At 39.3% G+C, this 25830-nt stretch overlaps 1 long non-coding RNA gene and 1 pseudogene across 2 annotated transcripts in view; both read left to right on the top strand.

The window, feature by feature from the left end:
- The window catches only part of LOC129629264 (uncharacterized), a 488327-nt gene that overhangs the window by 343667 nt on the left and 118830 nt on the right, over nt 1–25830 (top strand). Inside the window, exons 1-3 of one of the 2 annotated variants that reach the window (XR_008703114.1) lie at nt 4797–4901; nt 6150–6225; nt 6392–6519. The exons of the other annotated variant lie outside the window; for it this stretch is intronic. This is a non-coding gene — a long non-coding RNA (uncharacterized LOC129629264). Of the gene's footprint in view, nt 1–4796; nt 4902–6149; nt 6226–6391; nt 6520–25830 lie in introns of those variants that run through there. 2 annotated transcript variants of the gene reach the window in all.
- Nucleotides 13579–13695, top strand: LOC129629351 (uncharacterized; annotated as a pseudogene).

Below are 25830 nucleotides of genomic sequence, written 5' to 3'. Positions count from 1 at the left end.
TGTGTGTATATATATACATAAACATATGTATATGCAGATATGCATTTGTCTGTGGGTGTTTATGTGCACAGATATACATACATGAAGACATTCATACGTATATACACACACACACATAACCACTCATAGACATACCAAGGAACAGTTAGGGCTATAGAAGAAGTCGGAGAAGAAAGGTAACTGGAAATGAGTTTAAGCAACAATAGAAACAGCAAAAATGCCTATTAGAGCATGGGAATCCTTTGGAGAATACATTCCTAAGGAACTTTCATGCTCCAGAAGGCAATCTGTTAGATTCATCTCTCTCTCTCTCTCTCTTTCTTTTTCACTGCATTTCCTGGGGGTAGGGACTTAGGTAGGTAATTCTAGGGGTCTCCTGCAGTGCTTTGTACATTTAATGCTCATTAAAAATTAGTGATCTACATGAATAAGTGAATCCTATTTATTTCAAGTATTGCTCCAAAGGGATAATAAAAACACATTTTCTGAAAAAGAAGAAAACCTTAACTGGTGCTCACATAGTTTCATAAAAGAACACTGAGAAGTTGGAGAGTGCTTTTAATTTAATGAAAAGGCCCATAAACAGGCCAGGAGTTCTCTAGTTGAAAGATTTGGATTTATTTCTCATCAAGACAATAAACTTTGATACTCATGATTCCTCTAACCTTCTTTTTTTCCAATGTGAATTAACACAGAAATGACTTAAAAATATGTGTACCAGTCTCTAAAATATCAGGGAAAAAGAGTTGGGGTGAGTTCACAGTTGCATTTGTCAGATGCTTTTTTGGTGCTTGATAATTTTATCTAATTAAATCTTTAAGATTTTGTGTATCTGTGTGTGTGTGTGTGTTATATAATGAAATTTACCATTTAAATCATTTTGAGTATACAATTCAATGGTATTAGATATATTTGCAGTGTTATACAAACATTACCATTATTCATTTCCAGAACTTTTCCATCATCCCAAACAAAACCTCTGTACCCACTAAACAAGAATGCCCCATGCAGCCCTCCCTCCCTCTTTCAGCCCCTGTTCTACTCTCTGTCTCTATGGATCTGCCCATTCTAGGTACCTCATAAAAGTGGAATTGTGCAATATTTGTCCTTTTGTGTTTGACTTATTTCACTTTGCTTGTTTTCAAGTTTCACTCAAGCTGTAACTTGTATCAAAATTTCATTCATTTTACGGTTGAATAATATCTATTGTCTGTGTATACTACATTTTGTTAATCTGTTCATCTATTGATAGATACTTGGCTTGTTTCCACCTTCTGTTTATTTGAATTACCTTGGTATGAACAATATTGCACAAGTATCTGAGTCCCTGCTTTAAACTCTTTTGGGTATATGCCTAGAAATGGAATTTCTGGAAGCAAATGCTTTTATATATATTTTTTTCTGATAAAAAATTGGGACTCAAAAATATTAATTTTCTCAAAGTTGTATATAAGTGGCTGAGCTGGGATTCCAACCTGACAGGTATGTCTGATTCTAAAACACGTATGCTCTTTTTTTAATATCGTGTTGACTTATGAGTTTTAATATACTTTCACTCTGATATTATGAAAAGCTTTTATTTTCCCATAGGGCACTTCTGCTTTTCAAATAACCAAGAATATGTTGGTATGAAAAAATGATTTTATTAAAGTGGTAGTTATTGATGTTGTCATCATTGTTTTTATCCTGTTTAGAAAGTATCATGTATTCCAAAAGTAGAAAGGAAATATAAAACTATGAAGAGCAACATTTCAGGAATCTGGTTCTTTTAAGATTTATGTAAATGAAAATTTAGGCTAGATTTATTCCCAACTCATTCAGATTTCATATTGTACTTTCCTGAGGGAGATTGCTTGACAATACTGTTTTTCCGTACATATATAAATAATTAAATAGGATTACCCTTTAATCCTATAATTTGCATTTCTTAGTATTAATCACTGAATTATTTATATGTAAGAAGAAACTTAGACAAGGAAAACAAATAGTGGTGAATGAAATGGAAAAGGACAAAAATGAATATTGCCCAGGAGACCAGTCAAACATCAAAGTATATTATCACATACAATGATACCTGCTCTCATGAAATGCATTTTTTTTTCAAATACTCCTACAGTCTTCCAACAGTGACAGTAAGTTGATGGGTGTCATGCTTGTACAGGACGTGTACTAATGCTTAGAACAGAAAATGACATTCACTCCCACTATTCTGAATTACAAGAAGTCAAATTTGGAAACCTGCCCCCCACCCTCCCATAAAGTAAACTTTCTCTCTGCTAATCCTGGGCTTAATTTCCTTCCATAAACTGCTGGAAAAACATATATTTATTTTCTTAATAACAACCCTTGTGGATTATGTATTTTCAAAGTACAGATTACATGAACCTAATCCAGGCAAATCCAAAAGATGTGAACATAATGGAGAATTGAATTTTGATTGTGGAATTAGTATCCTATTATACAGTATTCTTTTGTAAAGTATAATAATTCTGACCAACTTTTGAATGGTCGTAACATTTTTATTTTATTGTTCCTATTGTTTTCCAAAGACATAGGAAATTTAAGTGTCTTTGGCAATACATCCTATCACATTTGGAGCTCAGAAATTGATAAAGCATAAGGGAGACTTATCTCCAGTCACAGTAACTTTGTTGTAAGTAAAAACAGTTACTGGTCAGTCTGAGATGCTTCAGGGACATTTGTCAGTTCTTTCACAAATTGTCAATAATTTCACATTTTCTTTTTGGCTTGATTTCAAGGCTTCTTGTTCCATATGGAGTGATTGGTGATAATATATTTTATCTGAGTGTTTTTGCCTAAATTTTGAGCAGTCTCATTTTTGCAATCTTTCTGTAGAAACACTAAAGATAAAGATTTATCCTCAACTTAGCTGTGATTCTCTCTCTTTCATATTGTACTCAGAGAGGGTACCAGCTGATTCTATTTTATTTAAACATATTTCTCACATCCTGGGATAAAGCTTTCTGGAACCCTTAAGTACACTTATATGAAAAAAGCATTTTGTCTCTCCCTATGGGATGCGTCAAGCATCTTCACATTAAATATGAAATATATTCCTCTATTTTTTTTTACTTAATTTAACTTCCCTGCAATAGTGGCTTGCGTCTTCTGTATTTTATATATCATAATATTTCTAGTGCTTTTTTATAGACTTTAGCTCACAAAATTCTTTATGTTATGTATATTATATAAAATGGGTTTTATTTATGATTACAGTCTTTAAATGTTTATCACAGAATTATAGTAGGGGCCAGTCCTACTCTCCTCCTAATTAAATATACTTGCTGAGCATCAGGATGGTGAAAGGAAATCTGTTCTATGAGTTTTTTTTTGGTGAATGTACACATGACAAGGTAAGACAAATGTGCTATATTTAGGTCATTAGCATCACCCTTACATTAACATATACTGGGTTCCTTCTGTGTCTTGGTACCAGAATGTTATGAGTATCATATTTTTCATTATTCTTCTTGCCAACAAAGTTGGCAAGAAATTTGTTACTATCCTGATTTTATAAATAAGAAAAAATGAGGCTTAGAAAGATTCAGTAACTTGCTCAAAGATCATACACCTAATAACAGAAACAGGATTTGAAACTATATAACTGTATGTTTTTTTACTTTAAAGAATGATGTTAACCATTAGATTCCTCTCCCTAAAGTTCTAATGGACATTGAAAAATGTAGGATGGTTGGTCAGGTTAAAGCCCAGTGATTAGTCTCAGGACTGAGACATAAACATTTCAGGTTAAAAACTTCTGTGTTTGCATAATATGCCAAGAAGGAGGGAAATGTTCTTTGCTAGAACAGAGTCCATTATCAGTAGAGACATAAACTGGATTTTGAGATTGGAGGAAGATCATTTTGAGTATCTCTCTTTTAGAGTCTTACTGGCTTTGTCTTTCGGAGAAGGCAGTGGCACCCCACTCCAGTACTCTTGCCTGGAAAATCCCATGGGTGGAGGAGCCTGGTAGGCTGCAGTCCATTGGGTCGGGAAAAGTCGGATACAACTGAACGACTTCCCTTTCACTTTTCACTTTTATGCATTGGAGAAGGAAATGGCAACCCACTCCATTGTTCTTGCCTGGAGAATCCCAGGGACGGGGGAGCCTGGTGGGCTGCCGTCTATGGGGTCGCGCAGAATCAGACACAACTGAAGTGACTTAGTAGTAGTAGTAGTAGGCTTTGTCTTTGACCTCATTCATCAGGAAACAGCCCTCTCTTCATGAGAGAAACAAATAACTGAGAAATGACAAGGTCAAAGCAATTAGCTAACTTGCAACACCAGGGACAGAATCTAAAAGACGGAAACTTTTTTGTTTGGGATCTCATATGAGTCACAGAAATGTTGGGGAAACCCTTTCCTTTCTCATGGAGATAAGAACTGGTTGCTTTGGGGATGATGACTTCAGTATCAGAACCACAGGAGCCATGGGTTTAGTGCAGGGGATGAAAGAAGTAATACCTCGAGGGGACACAAAGCTCCAAAGTCCTGACAAAGGGCAACTGGTGCCATAAAGAGAGAAGCAAGGTGGTTGTTAATTCTCAAAATGTGTCTCAGTCTGCCTGGGCTGCTATAACAAAATACCATGTACTAGCTGGCTAACAAACAATAGAAGTTTATTTCTTGTGGTTCTGGAGGCTGGAATCCTGAATTTAGGGTACTGGTATGGTTGAGTGACAGCTTCCAAGGAGCACAGTAGTAAAGAATCCACTTCCAATGCAGGAGATGCAAGAGGTGTGAGTTTGATCCCTGGCTCCGGAAGATCCCGTGGAGTAGCAAATGGCAACCTGCTCTAATATTCTTGCCTGGAAAATTCCATGGACTGATGAGACTGGCAGGCTATAGTCCCTGTAGTAGCAAGAGTCGGACTTGACTGAGTGAGTGCATGCCTGTGCACGTACCTGCGTGTGGGCGCGTGCGCGCGTGCGCGTGGGCACACACACACACACACACACACACACACAGACACACACACACGATTGAATGAAGGCCTGATTCTGGGTTGCAGACTTCTCATTGTGTTCTCACATACTATAAGAGGCTAGGAATCTCAGTGAAACCTCTTTAATAAGAGCACTAATCCCATTCAAGAGGGCTCCACTCTCATGATCTAATACCCTCCCAAATGGCCCACTTCCTAATACTATCACATTGTGTACTAAGATTTAACATATGAATTTTTGGAGTAATAGGCATTCAGACCATAGCCAGGAGGAATGCAAAGAGAGACAACTTCATCTCCAGAGGTCTACTTTATTAAGTTGTCTTGGGGTCCTATCAGGGGAAAGCCTGGACTTGAAAGAATTTGAGTTTAAAGTTTATATTGCTGGAAACAGTAAAACAGAAACTGCTTTTATATTCTCTCTTGTTATAATCACATTATAATCATACATGGCAAATGTTAATATTGTTATCCTGGTATATAACTCTAATATCTCCTTTTCTGTTTAATATGCATTATTCATCTTAATTTAATAGTTAAACTTTCCCTCAATTTTGATACTTGATGGATTGCCATTTAGTGGGTGGAATTCATTAATTTCTTCAGTATCTCTCCAAGTTTTGCTTTCAAATTAACTGGGTCTGTTCTGGAACAAATCAAGTCAGAAATACTTGTACACCTTTCCCTGATGCCCACTGGACCACCTAATGGATATTACTTGCTTATTTTATGATCTGAGTTGAAGCCACTTTTCTGAGTACTATCTAGGTGTAGATACTTTGTGCATTCTTCATGATTCTGTTTAATTATGTCTTCCAAAGCTGGATGATTTTAGAGCATGATATTACTTTGCCAAATTTTCTATTCTTTCCTTAGCCACCATCCCCCATCCCCCGCCCCATTACATCAAGTAACAAGTTTGTTCTGAGTCTTCTGTATTTACATATTGCTATTATCATTACCGCCCTTCATCCTTCATATTTACTCCTTCAGCTCACACATAACCACAGAATGATTGATTGATCATTGTAAATGCTCACACAGCTGCATTTTCCTTGATTAACCACCTAGTAAACTTTATACATGGCACTGTAACTTTTATTTTGATTGTAAAGTCTTGTGCTTAAAATCTGAGACTTCTGAGACTCAGGTTTCAGCAATGTTTTGATAAAAATTTCTTCAGGTTCGTCAGGAAAGAAATGACTATGACTGATTCCTTCAATCCTGATACAAGTAGCTGAAAAGAGACAGTTTAAAAAGTGAGTGTGCATGAATGTACAAGGGAACAATGCCAGGAAGGGGGATTGTCTGATTAACTTCAGTTTTCAGCATTCCAATCTTATTTCTCTCTTAGTCAACTCAGGATCTCATGACAAAATACCATATATTGAGTAGATTAAATGACAGAAACTTATTTTCTCACAGTTCTGGAGGCTACAAGTCCAAGAGCAAGGTCAAGATCAAGACCAAGATCATAGTCAGTTTTTGGCAAGAGTTCTCTTCCTGGCTCTGCTTCCACCAGATGGCTGTCCACCTTCCATGTGGGGACGGAGGTAGAGAAAACTGTTTGATGTCTCTTTTCATAAGGACATTAATCTCATCCTGAGGGTCCTACCTCATGATATCATCTAAACCTGACTGTCTTCCAAAGGCTCCATCTCCAGTTGCCAGCATATTGAGATACAGGGTTTCAACACATGAATTTTGGAGGTACACACTTGAATCTATAGTACCTCTTTGCAGTATAGAATGACTCAAAATGATCAATAAATATTCACTGAGAGACTGAAATGAGCCCAGGACTATGCCGATTTTGTGGGCACTGTATGGCAAAACCAATACAATATTGTAAAGTTAAATAAAATAAAAGAAAAGAAAAGGAAGAAGAGAGGGTTAAACAATTGATTTAGGTTTTTATAAGTTTGGGTATCTTTCAGTAAGAAAACATAGACACAGAGACAGAACTTCTTTTCCAGGATTTTTTAAAATAGAATGCTTTTTAACATTATTGATTGAGAAAGGAAACTTTGAGTCTCAGGTGTGTAAGAAAACATGATGGGAAAATACAAGAGTTCTTCATGTAAGGCATTTTCTTTATGATTGTTTAGAATTATCAGAACATGGACCAGAGCAGCTTTGAGAAGTATACGCATCTTCCTTTTACTCTGTGCTCTTTAAGATACTTACATAGCTGTATAGTCAGAGTGCCTGGAATTTAAGTTCATATGTTCTTGTCCAGTTCATAATCCATAACAATACAAAATTGTTTAAGTGATGAGTTAGAGTAACTTAACCAGAAAGGAAACGTATTTAGTTATTTTGTGTCTGTAATGTGTTAGGCACTATACCTGATTTCACTCTCAAAACCTCTCCTACAAGGTATTAATAGCTATTTTTATCCCTATTTTACATACAAAGACACTTTTTGCATTGCTCACAACTGAGACCCAGGAAGATGAAGTAGTTTTCTTTAAACCAGTTTTAGAAAGAAGCACTTGTTCTGTTAAAGTGGTAGAAATAGAATTTTAGTCATACCCTGTTTTCTCTGAAGCTCATAATCTTTTTATCATATCGTACTATTTCCCAGAAGTAACTACACTGAATTTGTATTTGGTAACTGAATATTTGTCCAACTCTGTATGTTTTCTCTGCAAAGTCTTCTGCATACTGATAACACTTAATTTCCTCCATCATTCCTCCTCTCCAGTGATCAGGCTTAAACAAGATATTTAAGCATGTTGAAAAGGCTCAAAACATCCTTCCATTATTCTACCAATTGATCTAAATCAATAATTCTATGCAAAGAAATAAGAATGGTGTTTGCTCTCATATGTTGCTTGAAGGACAATGTTCTACAAGAAATATAATAGATACTGTACGAAGATAAGGACTTGAGGTAAAATAATTTGGAAAATTCTTGTTTAAGCAGTTAAGCAGATTTGTACTTTGTAAGATTTTCTACATCATTCAATACTAATGTGCAGTGTAGATTTCCAAGAGAGTAAAATAAGTGGTTGTGTTTTCCTAAATTATTTGACCACAAAACCCTAATCTTATTGAATAACTATTAGTCTTATGGAACTTAGAATTCTCTAGAGCATAGTTTGAAGCACCGGCTTCTGGTAATGAATGACCCCTGTTTCATCGAAGTGGCTTTTCCCATGGTCTCTAGGAGAGGGTGCATTTATCTTGGGAGTTAATATTCAGAAGCCCAGGATGCATATGTGGGTAAGCTAGTTCTCTTATTTCAATTGGTAAAGCAGTTTGGGGAAGATGATAAACAAACCACACAAACACATGCACTGAATTCCACTTGTCTGTGTAGTTTAGAGCCAGGTGACTTTAAGATTTGATTGCACTGATGGAGTGTGACTGTGGGTGGGGCGGGGGTGTGGGTGGGTGGCATTCATTTTCAGCCGCCATTATGAAAGTAGAACTTGCTTGCTTTTACTATCCGCACAATATGTGCCTTTGTAAACAGGACACAATCTGGAACCCGATTCCCATATTAAATACACTTTTCTGTAGTTCATTTTTAGAATTTTGAGCTTAGCTTCCTCATGCTGTTATAGAGCAGACTTAATTTGTACCTACAGAAGGCTATTCTCTTGGAGTCTGGGGTTACTATGGGGAAATCATAAATGAATTGGCATTGGTGGGGAGAGAGAAAAACTGACTGTCACAGATCACTCTTTTGAGTTTCCAACCATCTAGAGGATGCCACATGGAAGAAGGAAGAGTTCAGAGAGGACCAGCATTTAAACCAGAACCCATTTTAGTCTCCACTGGACTAGCTTTGATCATGAAGAACTGTCTCCCTTACGGCTAGTGGTCTCACACAACACTAGGTTATAAAGTAATAGATTCACATTTTACTAGCTGTATGCCTATTTTCAAATTATTTAATTTTTCTAAATATTAATCATCAGTAACATGAGGCTACTACTCACTGAATGAATCTTTTGTTATTTTTAATATTATTAATTAAAATAAAACCACCTATATTTTGTCTTACTCATAACTGATAAAAAAAGAGTGCCATTTTCCTTTTGATCTCATATTTTTGGGTAGGTTGGGAGAACAGAAACTTGATAATTGGGACAAGAAGTATCCAGGTAGAGGGAATATATGCTGATTCTTTCCTATATTTGACACTGCTTTTGTTTTAAGAAAGTTAATCAGTTTTACATCCTAGACAAGAAAAGACAAATGCATTTAATTTCCAGTAGCCTTTTTTTAATACTCATTCTACATTTCCTCTACAGCCCTTGGTAATGGTGAATTCTTTTTCTTTCTTGAATTTCTTCCTTTGGCTTCCACAAGACTCTACCATCTTAGTTTTGCCTAATCACGTGACTGCACTACTTCCTCTAACATTAGGGGGGAAAAATGTGCTCTGGTTATTCATTGCCACAAAATAGACTACCTCCGAACTTCTTGGCTTAAAATGAGAAGTATCATTTTATTTTTATTCCCTATGGTTCTGGATGTTGATTGCTTAATTGGTGGTTCTCACTTATGTTCTCTCATGCAGGTACAATCAGGAATGCAGGGCTGGAATCTTCTGAGAACTTATTCAGGCATGTCTGGCTCCTGAGAAGAGAGGAGGAGATTTGAATAGTTGGGGGTGGGGCTGCAGCAGCTAGGGATCTTTGGATATCTCACTGTATCTGTGTAAGTCCTATTCATAGTCTTTTTAGTGTACAGCTTGCAGGGTAACCATGCTTACATGGTGGCTCAAGGCTTCAAAGATATATTTCTGAGAAAGAGAAAGAAAGCGATAATGTTTCATGATCTCACCTCAAAAATCATGAATTATCACTTCTGAAACATTTTACCCATAAAGAAGATGTGGTAAACATACACAATGGAATATTACTCAGTCATAAAGGAACAGAATTGGGTAATTTGTAGTGATGTGGATGGATGAACCTAGAGCCTGTTATACAGAGTGAAGTCAGAAAGAGGAAAACAAATATCCCATGTTAATACATATATATCAGTTCAGTCAGTTCGGTTCAGTCACTCAGTCATGTCTGACTCCTTGTGACCCCATGAATTGCAGCACGCCAGTCCTCCCTGTCCATCTCCAACTTCTGGAGTTCACTCAAACTCATGTCCATCGAGTCGGTGATGCCATCCAGCCATCTCATCCTCTGTCATCCCCTTCTCCTCCTGCCCCCAATCCCTCCCAGCATCAGAGTCTTTTCCAATGAGTCAACTCTTGGCATCAGGTGGCCAAAGTATTAGAGTTTCAACTTTAGCATCAGTCCTTCCAAAGAACACCCAGGTCTGATCTCCTTGAGAATGGACTGGTTGGATCTCCTTGCAGTCCAAGGGACTCTCAAGAGTCTTCTCCCACACCATATATATGCTAAAAAATGGTACTGATGAGCCTATTTTCAGGGCAGGGATAGAGATTCAGACATAGAGAATGGACTAGCGAACCCAGGGAGAAGATGAATTGAAAGAGTAGCACTGATGTATATACACTACTATGTGTAAAATACGTAATTAGCGGGCAGCTGCTATGTAACACAGGGAGCTCAGCCCAGTACTCTGGGAAGACCTAAAGTGGGTAGGATGGGGGACCTGGGAGGCAGGCTCAAGAGGGAGGTGATATATGTATACTTATAGCTGATTAATGTTGTTGTAGGGCAGAAACTAACACAATTACACTCCAATTTAAAAAAATCCAAAAAAAATAAAAAAAGTTACAAGGGCTTGTGTAGGTTTGAGGGGAGGAGAAATAGACTCCACTATTGATAAGGATGAGATAAGATTCTGAAAGAGCATGTGGAACCAGAAATATTTTTGTGGCCACGTTGAGACAATGAAATGCACCACAGTCTGTTCTCTGGTGCCGTGATATGTCATTGGGGCAGGGCAGGCACACAGATTGAGTGTGAGACCCTGATGCTGGGGGAAGAGGTCCCACTCCATCAATGGTCAGCCTGCAGTGATCCTCTCAGAAGAGAAAGTGGTGAGAGCGGATCCAGCCTTCTGTCGGGGCCGTCTGGTCTTGGGGCCAGTGTGTGAGCTGGAGACCGGGACTAGCCTGAGGGCTGTGCCCTGCAGAGCTCCCAGAGCCCTCACAGTGGCCACCCACTGGTCAGGCCCAGACCTTGAAGATCTCCTTGAATCTCCAGGGTTACAGTCCTTGGAGACCTCTCAGCAACTGGACTATACAGCCACGGACATTAAGGTAAGAGCTTCAACCAGCCTCAGTCTTTCTGTTCAAGTTTCAAAAAATGGTCCAGGTAAGATCAGTTGTCTATCCCTAGGAGGTGGTAGGAGGTCAAATTAAGTCACAGGGATGTTGCACAGCATTATTTCAGGTCCAGCTCTGTGGTTGAGGATGTTCTCAGGAGAGGGGCAATTGTTGTAAGCTGGGGATTAACCTGATTGGTATTTCCTACAACGTGTATTCCTCATGCTGCTAATTGTTCAGTTGCTGTCATGTGGGACTCTTTGCAACTTAATGGACTGCAGCATGCCAGGCTTCCCTGGCCTTCATTGTCTCCCAGAGTTTGGTCAGATTCATTTTCATTGAGTCGGTGCTGCTATCTATTCCTTCTCTCCAGTTTAAATGAAAAGTGTGATGATGGTCTTGGTTCTGGGTGCCTGGTTTCCTCAATGATGATGGCTGGGCAGGGTCTGGGGACCTGGCCCTGTGGGCACCTCCAGCTGAGATCTCCCTCTTCAGCTGGGGTGGGACAGTGGAGGGACGAGCTAGGCTGGGTGCCGGATGAACGTTTGCTCCCAGGTTGGATTACTGGTCCTTGCAGGAATCCCCTCCTCTTAGTCAGGACCTAGACCTCAGAGGGCAAAAGTTGAGCCTTGGGACCTTGCCCATTCTTCTCAGAAGAGAGAATAACATTTGTTTTGGTGAAAGTTTACAGGAAAATTGTGACCTGACCTTAGGAAGAAATGATCTGACACCAAGAAGTTAGCAACAACTAACCATGTCCTTCCCTTCCCTTTGCTATAAAAGTGTTTTGCTGAAAACTTTCAGAATGTTCAGGTTTTTAAGACATGAGTCGGTCTGCTTGCATGGCCCTGCAGTAAACCTTCCTCTGCTCCAAACTCTGACTACTCTCTGACTTCTTGCTAATGTTTGCACCCACTGTGTATTGAGCACACGGACTTGTTTGATAACAAATCTCTTCTACATGCACAATAGCCTCACTCTGTCCCTAAGACGACCCCCTCCCAAAGTTTCATTCTTTTGTGACAATGGGCCAGGATCTCAGCATATATGTCAGTCAGGTCTAGGTGTGGATGAGCAGTGTGGATCCTTGGGAATAGGTTTTTGAGTATCTTTCTTTTTGATCTAAGACCTGTAAAGGAAAGTGGAATAACCACAGTAAATAATCCTATTTTAAAAGGGGGAAACTGGAAGCACAAAAGTCATTGGTCCATAGCATTGAAAAAAAATAGCCCAGCATATATTGCCAATTCCCTGATGAAGGTTTAATCATACTGTCTGGGAATGATTTTTCACAGCTCTTGGCTTTGCCTTTCCCATAAAATGCAGACTGTGTTTGCAGCTCAATAATTTTTTCAGTCTGTTTCCTGCTAGTAGAAGCTCTATTTGGTATTTTTATTTGGTACTTTTTTGGGGGTATTTTATTTGGTATATTTTAATTTTTTTTATTTTTTGGTCCTTTTCAGTTTAAGCTGATATAATTCCTTAAAAAAAAACTCTGTATTTTTTTTTTTAAACTCTGTATTTTTAAAAGTTTTCATATTTCATATTGGTTGGTGTATAGTTGATTTACAATGTTGTGTTAGTTTCAAGTATACAGCACAGTGATTCAATTACACATATGCATCTATCCTTTTTCAGATTCTTTTCTCATATAGTTATTATAGAGTACTGAGTAGTTCTGTGTGCTATGCAATAGGTTCTTATTGACTATCACATTTATATATAGAGATGTATGTATAAAATTTGGATTTTTTAATGTACCAATCTCTAATCCATCACATTAGACAAAAGCCACAACCATGGATCTCTTCAGGGCAAACTCTGGGCTACACTGAGCTTCCTTTGCAATTGTTATGGGACAAATGCACTTCCAATACTTAGAAGCCCCCATTGTATAAAAGAATCAGTAATATTCCTACAGGTTTTTTGTCTGTTTAAGGTACCTCTTACATGGGTTTTTGCAATCATACTCCTAGCTTTATCTTTAGACTATGTTTCCTGATTGTAGGCTAGACTTTGTCTTTATCCTGAAGTCATTTCTTAATTGTAAAATGATTTTTCTTTCAGAGAGGCTGGGAATAAAAATGGTTTATTTACTCAGTGAATTCTGACTCCTTTATATTTGACACTTCTTTCTTTCGTTTTTCTCCCTCCTGTTGCTCTTTCCTATAGGCAGCTAGAAGGCAGGCACTGACTTCAGTGCTTTGTCTGGAAATCTCATTACTTATATCATCTGGTTTACTACATACATTTTTCTTATTATCCAGATTATAGGAGGCAATAATGTTGTTAACACTTCCTTCAGGACTGCCAGACTTTTTATCAGGCAATTCATGGAACCAAGATACCTGTCTCAAGATAGAGGACCAGGCTTTTACGACTTTTCTTGGAAATCATATATCCTTATGCATACCACCCTGAATGCACCGAATCTTGTCTGATCTCGGGAGTTAAGCAGGGTTTGGCCTGGTTAGTACTTGGATGGGAGACTGCCTGGGAATACCAGGTGCTGTAGGCTTTTGGGAGGGCCTTTTCTGGTGGTTCATCTGGTAAAGAATCTGCCTGCAATGCGGGAGACCTGGGTTTGATCCCTGGGTCAGGAAGATCCCCTTGAGAAGGGAATGGCTACCCACTCCAGTATTTTTGCCTGGAGAATCCCAAGGACAGAGGAGACTGGCAGGCTACAGTCCTTGGGGTCGCAAAGAGTCAGACACAACTGAGCAACTAATGCTTTCACTTTGTTATTTTTCCTCTCACTTCAACTGATCACAAAGACCCACTCAATTTGAGGAGGAAGGGGAATAGTCTCTACTTCTTAATAAGGGGAAGTGGTAAGGATCATAAAAGCATGTAGGAGCAGAAATATTGTTCTGGCCATTTATGTAGAATATAACCTAACACATTCAGAATATAATTGTTTCCAAAGGTTCTGTTCTTCTCCTGCTCCATTTTTATTTTACTAATCTTTCTTTTGTGATGTATTCTATACTCATGGACTGGTTGGACTGCAAGGAGATCCAACCAGTCCATCCTTAAGGAGATCAGTCCTGGGTGTTCACTGGAGGGACTGATGTTGAAGCTGAAACTCCAATACTTTGGTCACCTGATGAGAAGAACTGACTCATTTGAAAAGACCCTGCTGCTGGGAAAGATTGGGGGCAGGAGGAGAAGGGGACCACAGAGGATGAGATGGTTGGATGGCATCACTGACTTGATAGACATGGGTTTGGGTGGACTCCAGGAGTTGGTGATGGACAGGGAGGCCTGGCGTGCTGCGGTTCATGAGGTTGCAGAGTCGGATCTGACTGAGCGACTGAAATGAACCAATGGCATCCCACTCCAGTACTCTTGCCTGGAAAATCCTATGGATGGAGGAGCCTGGTGGGCTGCAGTCCATGGGGTTCGCTAAGGGTCAGACCCGACTGAGTGACTTCACTTTCACTTTTCACTTTCCTGCATTGGAGGAGGAAATGGCAACCCACTCCAGTGTTCTTGCCTGGAGAATCCCAGGGATGGGGGAGCCTGGTGGGCTGCCATCTATGGGGTCGCACAGAGTTGGACATGACTGAAGCGACTTAGCAGCAACAGCAGAACTAAACTCATGGCTTCAAAAAACATATTATGTATATGACTCCCTAAATTAGCTTCATTATTCTAGTCATCACTATCACCCAATAGCTAAAACATGTAAAACACCTATAGTGATCCAGATACTGTATTAAGGATTTCACATGAACTGTCTTATTAATATATAGTGCCTGCATGACTCTATGATATTGTTTTTGTTTTATAGAGGAGTTTTGGGTGCCTATGTACTTAACCACAGGCATACAGTTCTTAGGTAGAGCAATGTACATTTTATTTAGTTTCTCAAGTCTGACGGTCTAAAAATGACAAATCAATATTTCATACTTAAAAGTTTGGTTTCAGGACATTTAATTTTTGCTCTGGATTAGGCAGTGAAACACATAAGTAGTTTTCTTTGCCCTAAAGAAAAAAGTATTAAAATTAGAAAATTGTGCCTTTTAAGCAAAATCAATACAGTTGTTAGAATGTTTTACCCTTTCCCCTCAAAAACACTATTAGAACCGCAACACTTATAAATTATAAAACTTCAAAGTGATAATTTTGCTAAGTATTAAATATATAAGAAATTGAGGTCCAGAAATTAGGTGGCCTCTAGGAGCTGTACATTCTGTTCTGGAAGAAATGAAACTGGAGCCCAGATGGTTTGAGGGAAGAGTGTATGTAGAGCTGATTTTGTAAAAAAATTTAATTATATTGAAGTATAGATGATTTACAACATTGTGTTAGTTTCAGGTATTCAGCAAAGTGATTCAGTTATACATATGTGTGTGTGTGTGTGTGTGTGTGTGTGTGTGTGTGTGTGTATATATATATATATTTAGATTCTCTTTTCATATAGGTCATCACAGAATTTTTTTTAATTTACTTTTAATTGGAGGATATTGTGTTACAATGTTGTGTTGTTTTCTGCTGTACCACAATGTGAATCAACCATAAGTATACCAACATCTCCTCCCTCTTGAGCCTCCCTCGCACCTCCCCATCCCACCCCTCTAGGTGGTCCCAGAGCACCAGACTGAGCTCTCTGTGTTATACAGCAACCTCTTCCCACTAGCTAGCTATTTTACACATGGCAGTGTATCTGCACTACTGAGTAGGTTCTCGGTTATCTATCTTTTATGTAATAGTGTGTAAATATTCATCCCAAGTTCCTGATTTATCCCTCCCTGCCACATTTTCCCTTTGGTAACCATAAGCTTGCTCTTGATATCTGTAAATCTGTTTCTGTTTTACAAACAAATTCATTTGTATCATTAAAAAAATTAGATTCCACATATGAATAATATCATATGATATTTGTCTTTCTTTGTTTGACTTACTTCATTTGGTATGATAATTTTGAGGTACATCCATATTGCTAAAATGTATTTCATTATTTTTATGGCTGAGTAATATTCCACTGTATATATGTGCCACATCTGTGTCTGTTCCTCTTAGGTTGCTTCCTTGTCCTGGCTATTATAAATAGTGCTTCAGTGAACACTGGGATGCATGAATCATTTCAAATTATGATTTTCTCCAGATATATGCCTAGGATTGGGATTGCTGGATAATATGGCAGTTTCATTTTTAGTGTTTCAAGGAACCCACATTAGATCAGATCAGATCAGATCAGGTCAGTTGCTCAGTCATGTCCGACTCTTTGCGACCCCATGAATCACACCATGCCAGTCCTCCCTGTCCTTCATCAACTCCCGGAGTTCACTCAGACTCATGTCCATCGAGTCAGTGATGCCATCCAGCCATCTCATCCTCTCTTGTCCCCTTCTCCTCTTGCCCCCAATCCCTCCCAGCATCAGAGTCTTTTCCAATGAGTCATCTCTTCGCATGAGGTGGCCAAAATACTGGAGTTTCAGCTTTAGCATCATTCCTTCCAAAGAAATCCCAGGGCTGATCTCCTTTACAATGGACAGGTTGGATCTCCTTGCAGTCCAAGGGACTCTCAAGAGTCTTCTCCACCACAGTTCAAAAGCATCAATCTTCGGCACTCAGCCTTCTTCACAATCCAACTCTCACATCCATACATGACCACAGGAAAAACCATAGCCTTGACTAGACGAACCTTTGTTGGCAAAGTAATGTCTCTGCTTTTGAATATGCTATCTAGGTTGGTCATAACTTTCCTTCCAAGGAGTAAGCATCTTTTAATTTCATGGCTGCACTCACCATCTGCAGTGATTTTGGAGCCCAGAAAAAGTCTGACACTGTTTCCATTGTTTCCCCATCTATTTCCCATGAAGTGATGGGACTGGATGCCATGATCTTCGTTTTCTGAATGTTGAGCTTTAAGCCAACTTTTTCACTCTCCACTTTCACCTTCATCAAGAAGCTTTTGAGTTCCTCTTCACTTTCTGCCATAAGGGTGCTGTCATCTGCATATCTGAGGTTATTGATATTTCTCCCGGCAATCTTGATTCCAGCTTGTGTTTCTTCCAGTCCAGCGTTTCTTATGATGTACTCTGCATATAAGTTAAATAAGCTGGGTGACAATATACAGCCTTGATGTACTCCTTTTCCTATTTGGAACCAGTCTGTTGTTCCATGTCCAGCCCATACTGTTCTCCATAGTGGTTGTACCAATTTACATTCCCACCAAAGTAAGAGTGTATAAGTTCCCTTTTCTCTATACTCTCCAGCATTTATTATTATAGACCTTTTGATTATGGGATGAAGTGATACTTCTTTGATTTGTATTTCTCTGATAATTATGCAAGCAAATTTGGAAAATTCAACAGTGGCCACAGGACTGGAAAAGGTCAGTTTTCATTCTAATCTCAAAGAAAGACAATGTCAAAAAATGTTCAAACTACTGCACAATTGCACACATCTTACATGCTAGCAAAGTAATACTCAAAATTCTCCAAGCCTGTCTTCAACAGTACGTGAACTGTGAACTTCCGGATGTTCAAGTTGGATTTAGAAAAGGCAGCAAAATCAGAGATCAAATTGCCAACATCCACTGGATCATCGAAAAAGCAAGAGAGTTCCAGAAAAACATCTATTTCTGCTTTATTGACTATGCCAAAGCCTTTGACTGTGTGGATCACAATAAACTGTGGAAAATTCTGAGAGAGATGGGAATACCAGACCGTCTGACCTGCCTCTTGAGAAACCTATATGCAGGTCAGGAAGCAACAGTTAGAACTGGACATGGAACAACAGACTGGTTCCAAATCGGAAAAGGAGTACGTCAAGGCTGTATATTGTCACCCTGCTTATTTAACTTATATGCAGAGTACATCATGAGAAATGCTGGGCTGGAAGAAGCACAAGCTGGAATCAAGATTGCTGGGAGAAATATCAATAACCTTAGATATGAAGATGATACCACCCTTATGGCAGAAAGTGAAGAAGAACTAAAGAGCCTCTTGATGAAAGTGAAAGAGGAGAGTGAAAAAGTTGGCTTAAAACTCAACATTCAGAAAACTAAGATCATGGCATCTGGTCCCATCACTTCATGGCAAATAAATGGGGAAACAATGGAAACAGTGACAGACTTTATTTCTTTGGGCTCCAGTATCACTGCAGATGGTGGCTGCAGCCATGAAAAAGATACTTACTCCTTGGAAGAAAAGTTATGACTAACCTAGACAGCATATTAAAAAGCAGAGACATTACTTTGCCAACTAAGGTCCATCTAGTCAAGGCTATGGTTTTTCCAGTAGTCATGTATCCATGTGAGAGTTGGACTATAAAGAAAGCTGAGCACTGAAGAATTGATGCTTTTGAACTGTGGTGTTGGAAAAAACTCTTGAGAGTCCCTTGGACTGCAAGGAGATCCAACCAGTCCTTCTTAAAGGAAATCAGTCCTAAATATTCACTGGAAGAACTGATACTGAAGCTGAAACTCCAGTACTTTGGCTGCCTGATGAGAAGAACTGACTCATTGGAAAAGTCCCTGATACTGGGAAAGATTGAGGGCAGGAGGAGAAGGGGACCACAGAGGATGAGATGGTTGGATGGCATCACCGACTCAATGGACATGTATTTGAGTAAACTCCGGGAGTTGGTGATGCACAGGGAAGCCTGGCATGCTGCAGTCCATGGGGTCACAGATTCGGACACGACTGAGAGACTGAGCTGAACTGAAACATCTTTTTATGTATTTTTTGTCCATCTGTATATCTATTTGGAGAAATGTCTATTTAGATTTTCTGCCCATTTTTTTGATTGACTGTGAGGTGATTTTTGGTCGTAGCTCTTTTACCTCCAAAGTCCACTTAGTTAACCACCAAATCAGGTTATCCACTAGGCTTATATCTCTGGTTCTGAGTCCTTTTCCAAGATTGTCCAAATGCTTCCTGGATAATGTCACCTTTTTGAATCTTCTCTCTGGAAAAGAAGATGGCTACAGACGGAGGCCTACAGACTTAGCTGGTGTATATTGAGCAGACAGTAGTGAAAGCAACACCCTTCACCTATAGCTGTGAACTTAAAAGACGAGGCAGCATGAGACTCACTCTGGTAGCTGAGCAGAGGATACTGTGTTTTATAAATTAGAGAAGCAGGTTCCAATGTCTTATAAAATGAAAGTGTTCTGGGACAGATTATCAGGAATGATAGTCAAGCATTTGAATAGGGAATTATTGAGCTGGCAAATGGGAGAGAATCTCAGGAAAACATTGCTTATTTATAATAACTGGCCAAATTCGTTCAATTTATGTGTTTAGCCATGGAGTAGATGGGCTTTCCTGGTGGCTCAGATGGTAAAGAATCTGCCTGCAATGTGGGAGATCTGGGTTCGATCCCTGAGTTGGGAAGACACCCTGGAGGAGGGCATGGCAACCCACTCCAGTAGACTTGTGTGGAGAATCCCCATGGACAGAGGAGCCTGGCAGGCTATAAGTCCATGGGGTTGCAAAGAGCTGGACACGACTGAGAGACTAAGCACACACACAGATGCTATTATATTTCTCATCATCCCATTATTGTCTCAAATATATTATCTTTTCCATATAAAGACTTAAAAAGTTACTTTCAAAATTGAGAACTTGTTTAAAAGCAATTTGTGCTTCCCAGGTGGAGAAGGAAATGGCAACTCACTCCAGTACTCTTGCCTGGAAACTCCCATGGACAGAGGAGCCTGGTAGGCTGCATTCCATGGGGTTGCTAAGTGTCAGACATGGCTGAGTGACTTCACTTTCACTTTTCACTTTCATGCATTGGAGAAGGAAATGGCAACCCACTCCAGTGTTCTTACCTGGAGAATCCCAGGGACGGGGGAGCCTGGTGGGCTGCCATCTATGGGGTCGCATAGAGTCAGACATGACTGAAGTGACTTAGCAGCAACAGCAGTGCTTCCCGGGTGGCACAGTGTTAAAGAATCTGTCTGCCAGTGCAGGAGATGAAGAGACTTGGGTTCAATCCCTGGGTTAGGAAGATCCTCGAGAGTAGGAAATGGCAACCAGCTCCAGCATTGGTGCCTGGAAAGTTCCATGAACAAAGGAGTCTGGCAGTTTATAGTTCATGCAGTCATAGTCAGACATGACTGAGCACACACATCAGAACATTAAAAGCAATTTATGTGAAAAGAGAGTGGAGGTTTTAGTTGACTAATAACTTAGTATGAATCTCCATTGTCCTAACTTTTTTTTTTTACTGCTGAGGTGAAAATAGGTTGCCTTCAAAGATTCTGCAGTGAAAGAAGTGATAATTCCATGCTGCTCTGAATATGTACAACCACTGCTAAAGCTTATACTGTCTTTTGATCAAGGGATTCTCTTGGAGATCAAATCAGTCAATCCTAAAGGAAATCAATCCTGAATATTCATTGGAAAGATTAATGCTGAAGCTCCAATACCGTGGCTACCTAATGTGAAGAGCCTATTCATTAAAAAAGGCCCTGATCACTTCATGGGAAATAGATGGGGAAACAGTGGAAACAGTGTCAGACTTTATCTTATGGGGCTCCAAAATCACTGCAGATGGTGACTGCAGCCATGAAATTAAAAGACACTTACTCCTTGGAAGAAAAGTTATGACCAACCTAGATAGCATATTCAAAAGCAGAGATACTACTTTGCCAACAAAGGTCCATCTAGTCAAGGCTATGGTTTTTCCAGTAGTCATGTATGGATGCGAGAGTTGGACTGTGAAGAAAGCTGAGTGCCGAAGAATTGATGCTTTTGAACTGTGGTGTTGGAGAAGACTCTTGAGAGTCCCTTGGACTGTAAGGAGATCTAACCAGTCCATTCTAAAGGAGATCAGCCCTGGGTGTTCTTTGGAAGGAATGATGCTAAAGCTGAAACTCCAGTACTTCGTCCACCTCATGCGAAGAGTTGACTCATTGGAAAAGACTCTGATGCTGGGAGGGATTGGGGGCAGGAGTAAAAGGGGACGACAGAGAATGAGATGGCTGGATAGCATCACCAACTCGATGGATGTGAGTCTGAGTGAACTCTGGGAGTTGGTGATGGACAGGGAGGCCGGGTGTGCTGCGATTCATGGGGTTGCAAAGAGTCAGACACGACTGAGTGACTGAACTGAACTGAACTGAACTGATGCTGTGAAAGATCGAAGGCAGGAGGAGAAGGGGATGACAGAGTACTAGATGGTTGGATGGCATCACTGACTCAATGGACATGAGTTTGAGCAGGCTCCGCCAGTCCATTGGGTCACAAAGGATCAGACATGACTGAAATAATAAGAACAAATTTTGCCTACCAAAATATATAATCTAACTAGGTGGCTATATGCATAATTTTATATATTTTATAACCACAATGCCATGTGTAACAAAATAAAGATTTATATATAAAATTATAGGTGTGCACACACATATATACAATATAGAAGGGTGGTATGATTTTTATGCATTTGAATGGCCATCCACATCTGGATATCTTCAATGAGCAAAAATAGGACCAGTGATTAGAAAAACCAGGATGCAATGATCATTTAGTTTTTTTTTTTTTTTAATTTCTTGCTACATACCATATTCTTCCCTTAGAGTTTTATTAATCATCTTATAGGAAGGTATAATCCCACTTATAGATGGGAAAATAGAGAATCAGAGAGTTGTGTCTTTAGGCAGTAGTAGAATTGGGATGTAAACATAGGGATAACTGGCTCTTTCTCTGAAAACATCCGATTTTAGAGGGTGGGTTAACTCCACCCGCTGAATTTTGACTTAACATAAAGATGGTGAGATGGAATAGGCGTAAACTTTGAAGCCCTTGGAAGGAGTTCCTTCAGACATCAGCTGCTATTGTTGGAGGGACATAAGCACTGAATGGGGTGGGGTATATGAGGTGTAGTTGAATAAAAGTCAAATCTCTATTCTAGTATGAAATTCTATTATGTATTGCTGGAATTTTATAATAATTTCCTAAGCAGTTTCCATCCACCATCTCTAGTTCTTGTAAGAGACCTGAGACAAAATGGCTTAAGTTTAAATTCCAGCTTCTCTACTTCCTAACCCTGAAGCCACTGGGATACTGTGTGTATACTCTCTTAACTTTGGACTTCTCAACTGTAAGAGAAGCAAAATAATAATTCCAATTTTTTAAAGGTGAAATGGAGATTAAATTAACTAATGCAAGTAAAAACCTCATCATAGTATCTGGGCATACATAAACAGCAATTTTTGTCAATTTTTATTGTTGCTGGGTTATTTTACATAAAATATGCATCTCTAAAGCATAGCTCCACCATGTGATTTTCCTAAACATTAAGATTTAGTGTGTGCATGCTAAGTCACTCCAGTCATGTCTGACTCTTTGCGACCCTATGGACTATAGCCTGCCAGGGTCCTCTATCCATGGGATTGTCTAGGCAAGAATACAGGAGTGGGTTGCCGTGCCTTCCTCTGTGGGATCTTCCCAACCCAGAGATTGAACCCTGCATCTCTTATGTTTCCTGCATTTTCAGGTGGGTTCTTGACACTAGTGCCACCTGGGAACCCCAACACTTCGTGCCCCTCACTCCAAGTACTTAAGGAATAAAAGGCAAGAAGCCTTCACTTGACCTGCAGGATCTTCTAGATATGTCTTCAACTAGCATAATCTCCCCTTTGCTTTCAAACCCATACAGTCCAGACTTACTCATTTTCCTTGTACCTGAATATGTATTAATACATGCCACTAGTTTTCCTGTTTAATATCCTTATGTCACAATTCACTTATTCTAGAATGCCCCTCAATCAGACTTCCAAAATCTAAGCCATTCTTTAAGAATAAGCACAAAAATTGTCATCACCATGACTCTTCTGTAGTCCCCAACAAGAAGTGAATTCTTTTTCCTGTTATTACATATACATATAAGTAAGGTGAGATTTTATATATGGCATCTGGTCCCATCACTTCATGGGAAATAGACGGGGAAACAGTGGAAACAGTGTCAGACTTTATTTTTCTGGGCTCCAAAATCACTGCAGATGGTGACTGCAGCCATGAAATTAAAAGACGCTTACTCTTTGGAAGGAAAGTTATGACCAACCTAGACAGAAAATTCAAAAGCAGAGACATTACTTTGCCAACAAAGGTCCGTCTAGTCAAGGCTATGGTTTTTCCAGTAGTCACGTATGGATGTGAGAGTTGGACTGTGAAGAAAGCTGAGTGCCGAAGAATTGATGCTTTTGAACTGCGGTGTTGGAGAAGACTCTTGAGAGTCCCTTGTACTGCAAGGAGATCCAACCAGTCCATTCTAAAGGAGATCAGTCCTGGGTGTTCTTTGGAAGGAATGATGCTAAAGCTGAAACCCCAGTACTTTGGCCACCTCATGTGAAGAGTTGACTCACTGGAAAATACTCCGATGCTGGGAGAGATTGGGGGCAGGAGGAGAAGGGGATGACAGAGGATGAGATGGCTGGATGGCATCACTGACTCGATGGACATGAGTCTGAGTGAACTCTGGGAGTTGGCGATGGACAGGGAGGCCTGGCGTGCTGCAATTCATGGGGTTGCAAAGAGTCGGATATGACTGAGCAACTGAACTGAACTGAACTGATAGTAGAGTAAGTATATATTTGCCTTATATTTCCTCTTATACATAATTTAGAACAGAGTTGTGTCTTAATTATAGTTTTATCCTTAATATGCTTTATATGTTTGGCTCAATGGCTACATAAAAAAAGTATATCCCAGAAACAGCTGAATAAATGAGTGAGTTGAAAATTACTTACTTTTTAATCTAATTCCCAGTTACAACATTTGTATATGACTTCCAGCACTGAAATCAATAATAATCATGAATGTTCTCACTTGTCTTGGTTCTTCCTTTCAGGCAAAAATTCGATATGTGAAGTTTAATAAATCAATGGATATTAAATTCCTAATATGTGGTCAATTGACTCCTTTAGCCTCTTATGTTGACAATCATTGGGTCTGACAATTCTAAGACTTTGAAGGTTGATTGTGTAAACAAATTGTGTTGTAAAACATTCACATTTAACGGAAGATGCAATAGTAAATGGTGTGGCATGATGGACTCAAGACCCAGAAAGACTGGGCTTGAGTCCTGGTTCTACTACTTACTTGCTGTGGACCTTGGGCAAGACTCTGTCCCTCTCTGATTCTCATTTTTTCACCTGTAAAACAATAATGATGATAATAATAAGATAATAATAATGAAAGCAACAATAATATCTATCTCATGTAGTCGTGAAGATTTAGAAAGAAATGGTCATGGCAAAAAGAAGTTAGTCACCCCCAAATCTCTCTCCCCATCTTGAGGTCAGTGCAAATAGGTTGTGCAGACTAAATAAAATTAATCACCGCTTTATTATGCAAACACAGTTTTAAGAACCCTGGCACCACTACAAGGTATACTCTGACTTTATTGCCAATCACTATTCCCACATATATAAATGCTTGAGCCTTCAATAGACAGATTATATGTATAGTATCAATCAAGATGTCTAGTGCATGATGAGTGTTTAGTGAATACTCAGTATGTTTCTTTCCCTGGCAAGGATCCAGGTTTATACCAAGCATCATAGAACATTAAAGGGGGAGAGAATGCAGTGATACCAGGGGGATCTTAGATACCATCCAGTGGTGCAGAGTGTTTTACTTGTTGCTCTCTAGAAACTTTTTGAAAGAGGAGAGTGAAAATTTGGCTTAAAACTCAACATTCAGAAAACTAAGATCATGGTATCCGGTCCCATCACTTCTTGGCAAATACATGGGGAAACAGTGGCTGACTTTATTTTTTGGGGCTCCAAAATCACTGCAGATGGTGACTACAGTCATGAAATTAAAAGATGCTTCCTCCTTGGAAGAAAAGTTATGACCAACTTAGACAGCATATTAAAAAGCAGAGACATTACTTTGACAACAAAGGTCCATCTAGTCAAGGCTATGGTTTCTCCAGTAGTCATGTATGGGTGTGAGAGTTGGACTATAAAGAAAGCTGAGTGATGAAGAATTGATGCTTTTGAACTGTGGTGTTGGAGAAGACTCTTAAAGAGTCCCTTGGACTGCAAGGCTATCCAAACAGTCCATCCTAAAGGAAATCAGCAGTCCTGAATGTTCATTGGAAGGACTGATGTTGAAGCTGAAACTCCAATACTTTGGCCACCTGATGCAAAGAACTGATGCAGTTGAAAAGACCTTGATGCTGGAAAAGATTGAAGGCAGGTAGAGAAGGGGGTGCAGAGGATGAAGATGGTTGCATGGCATCACCGACTCAATGGACATGAGATTGGGTAGACTCCTGGAGTTGGTGATGGACAGGGAGGCATGGTGTTCTGCAGTCCATGGGGTCACACAGAGTCAGACACAACTGAGTGACTGAACTGAACTGAACTGAGAAACTTTAGGTCTCCAGATAGATGTCTCATCTGAGACCCTGCCAAAACTTCAACCCGAACAAGTCTCCTTTTGCTTATTTTACAAGCAAGAATTCTTGTCCAGATTTTCTTTTGTGATATGTGGCTTTGCTATTAAAAAAATAATAAATGGAAAAATCACAAATAATACCCCCTTCTTTTAAAGATGAAGAAACTGAGACACAGAAAATTGACCTTCTCATGGGCACATACATAATAAGAAACAATAAGCAACACCATTATTAAAGCTCATATCTGATTTGTGTAGAGTATTATCTTGGTACTGGATCATATTCT

Source organism: Bubalus kerabau, chromosome 15 (assembly GCF_029407905.1).
Source record: "Bubalus kerabau isolate K-KA32 ecotype Philippines breed swamp buffalo chromosome 15, PCC_UOA_SB_1v2, whole genome shotgun sequence".
Classification (NCBI taxonomy): Eukaryota; Metazoa; Chordata; class Mammalia; order Artiodactyla; family Bovidae; genus Bubalus; species Bubalus kerabau.
This window is presented reverse-complemented; position numbering and strand designations above follow the sequence as displayed.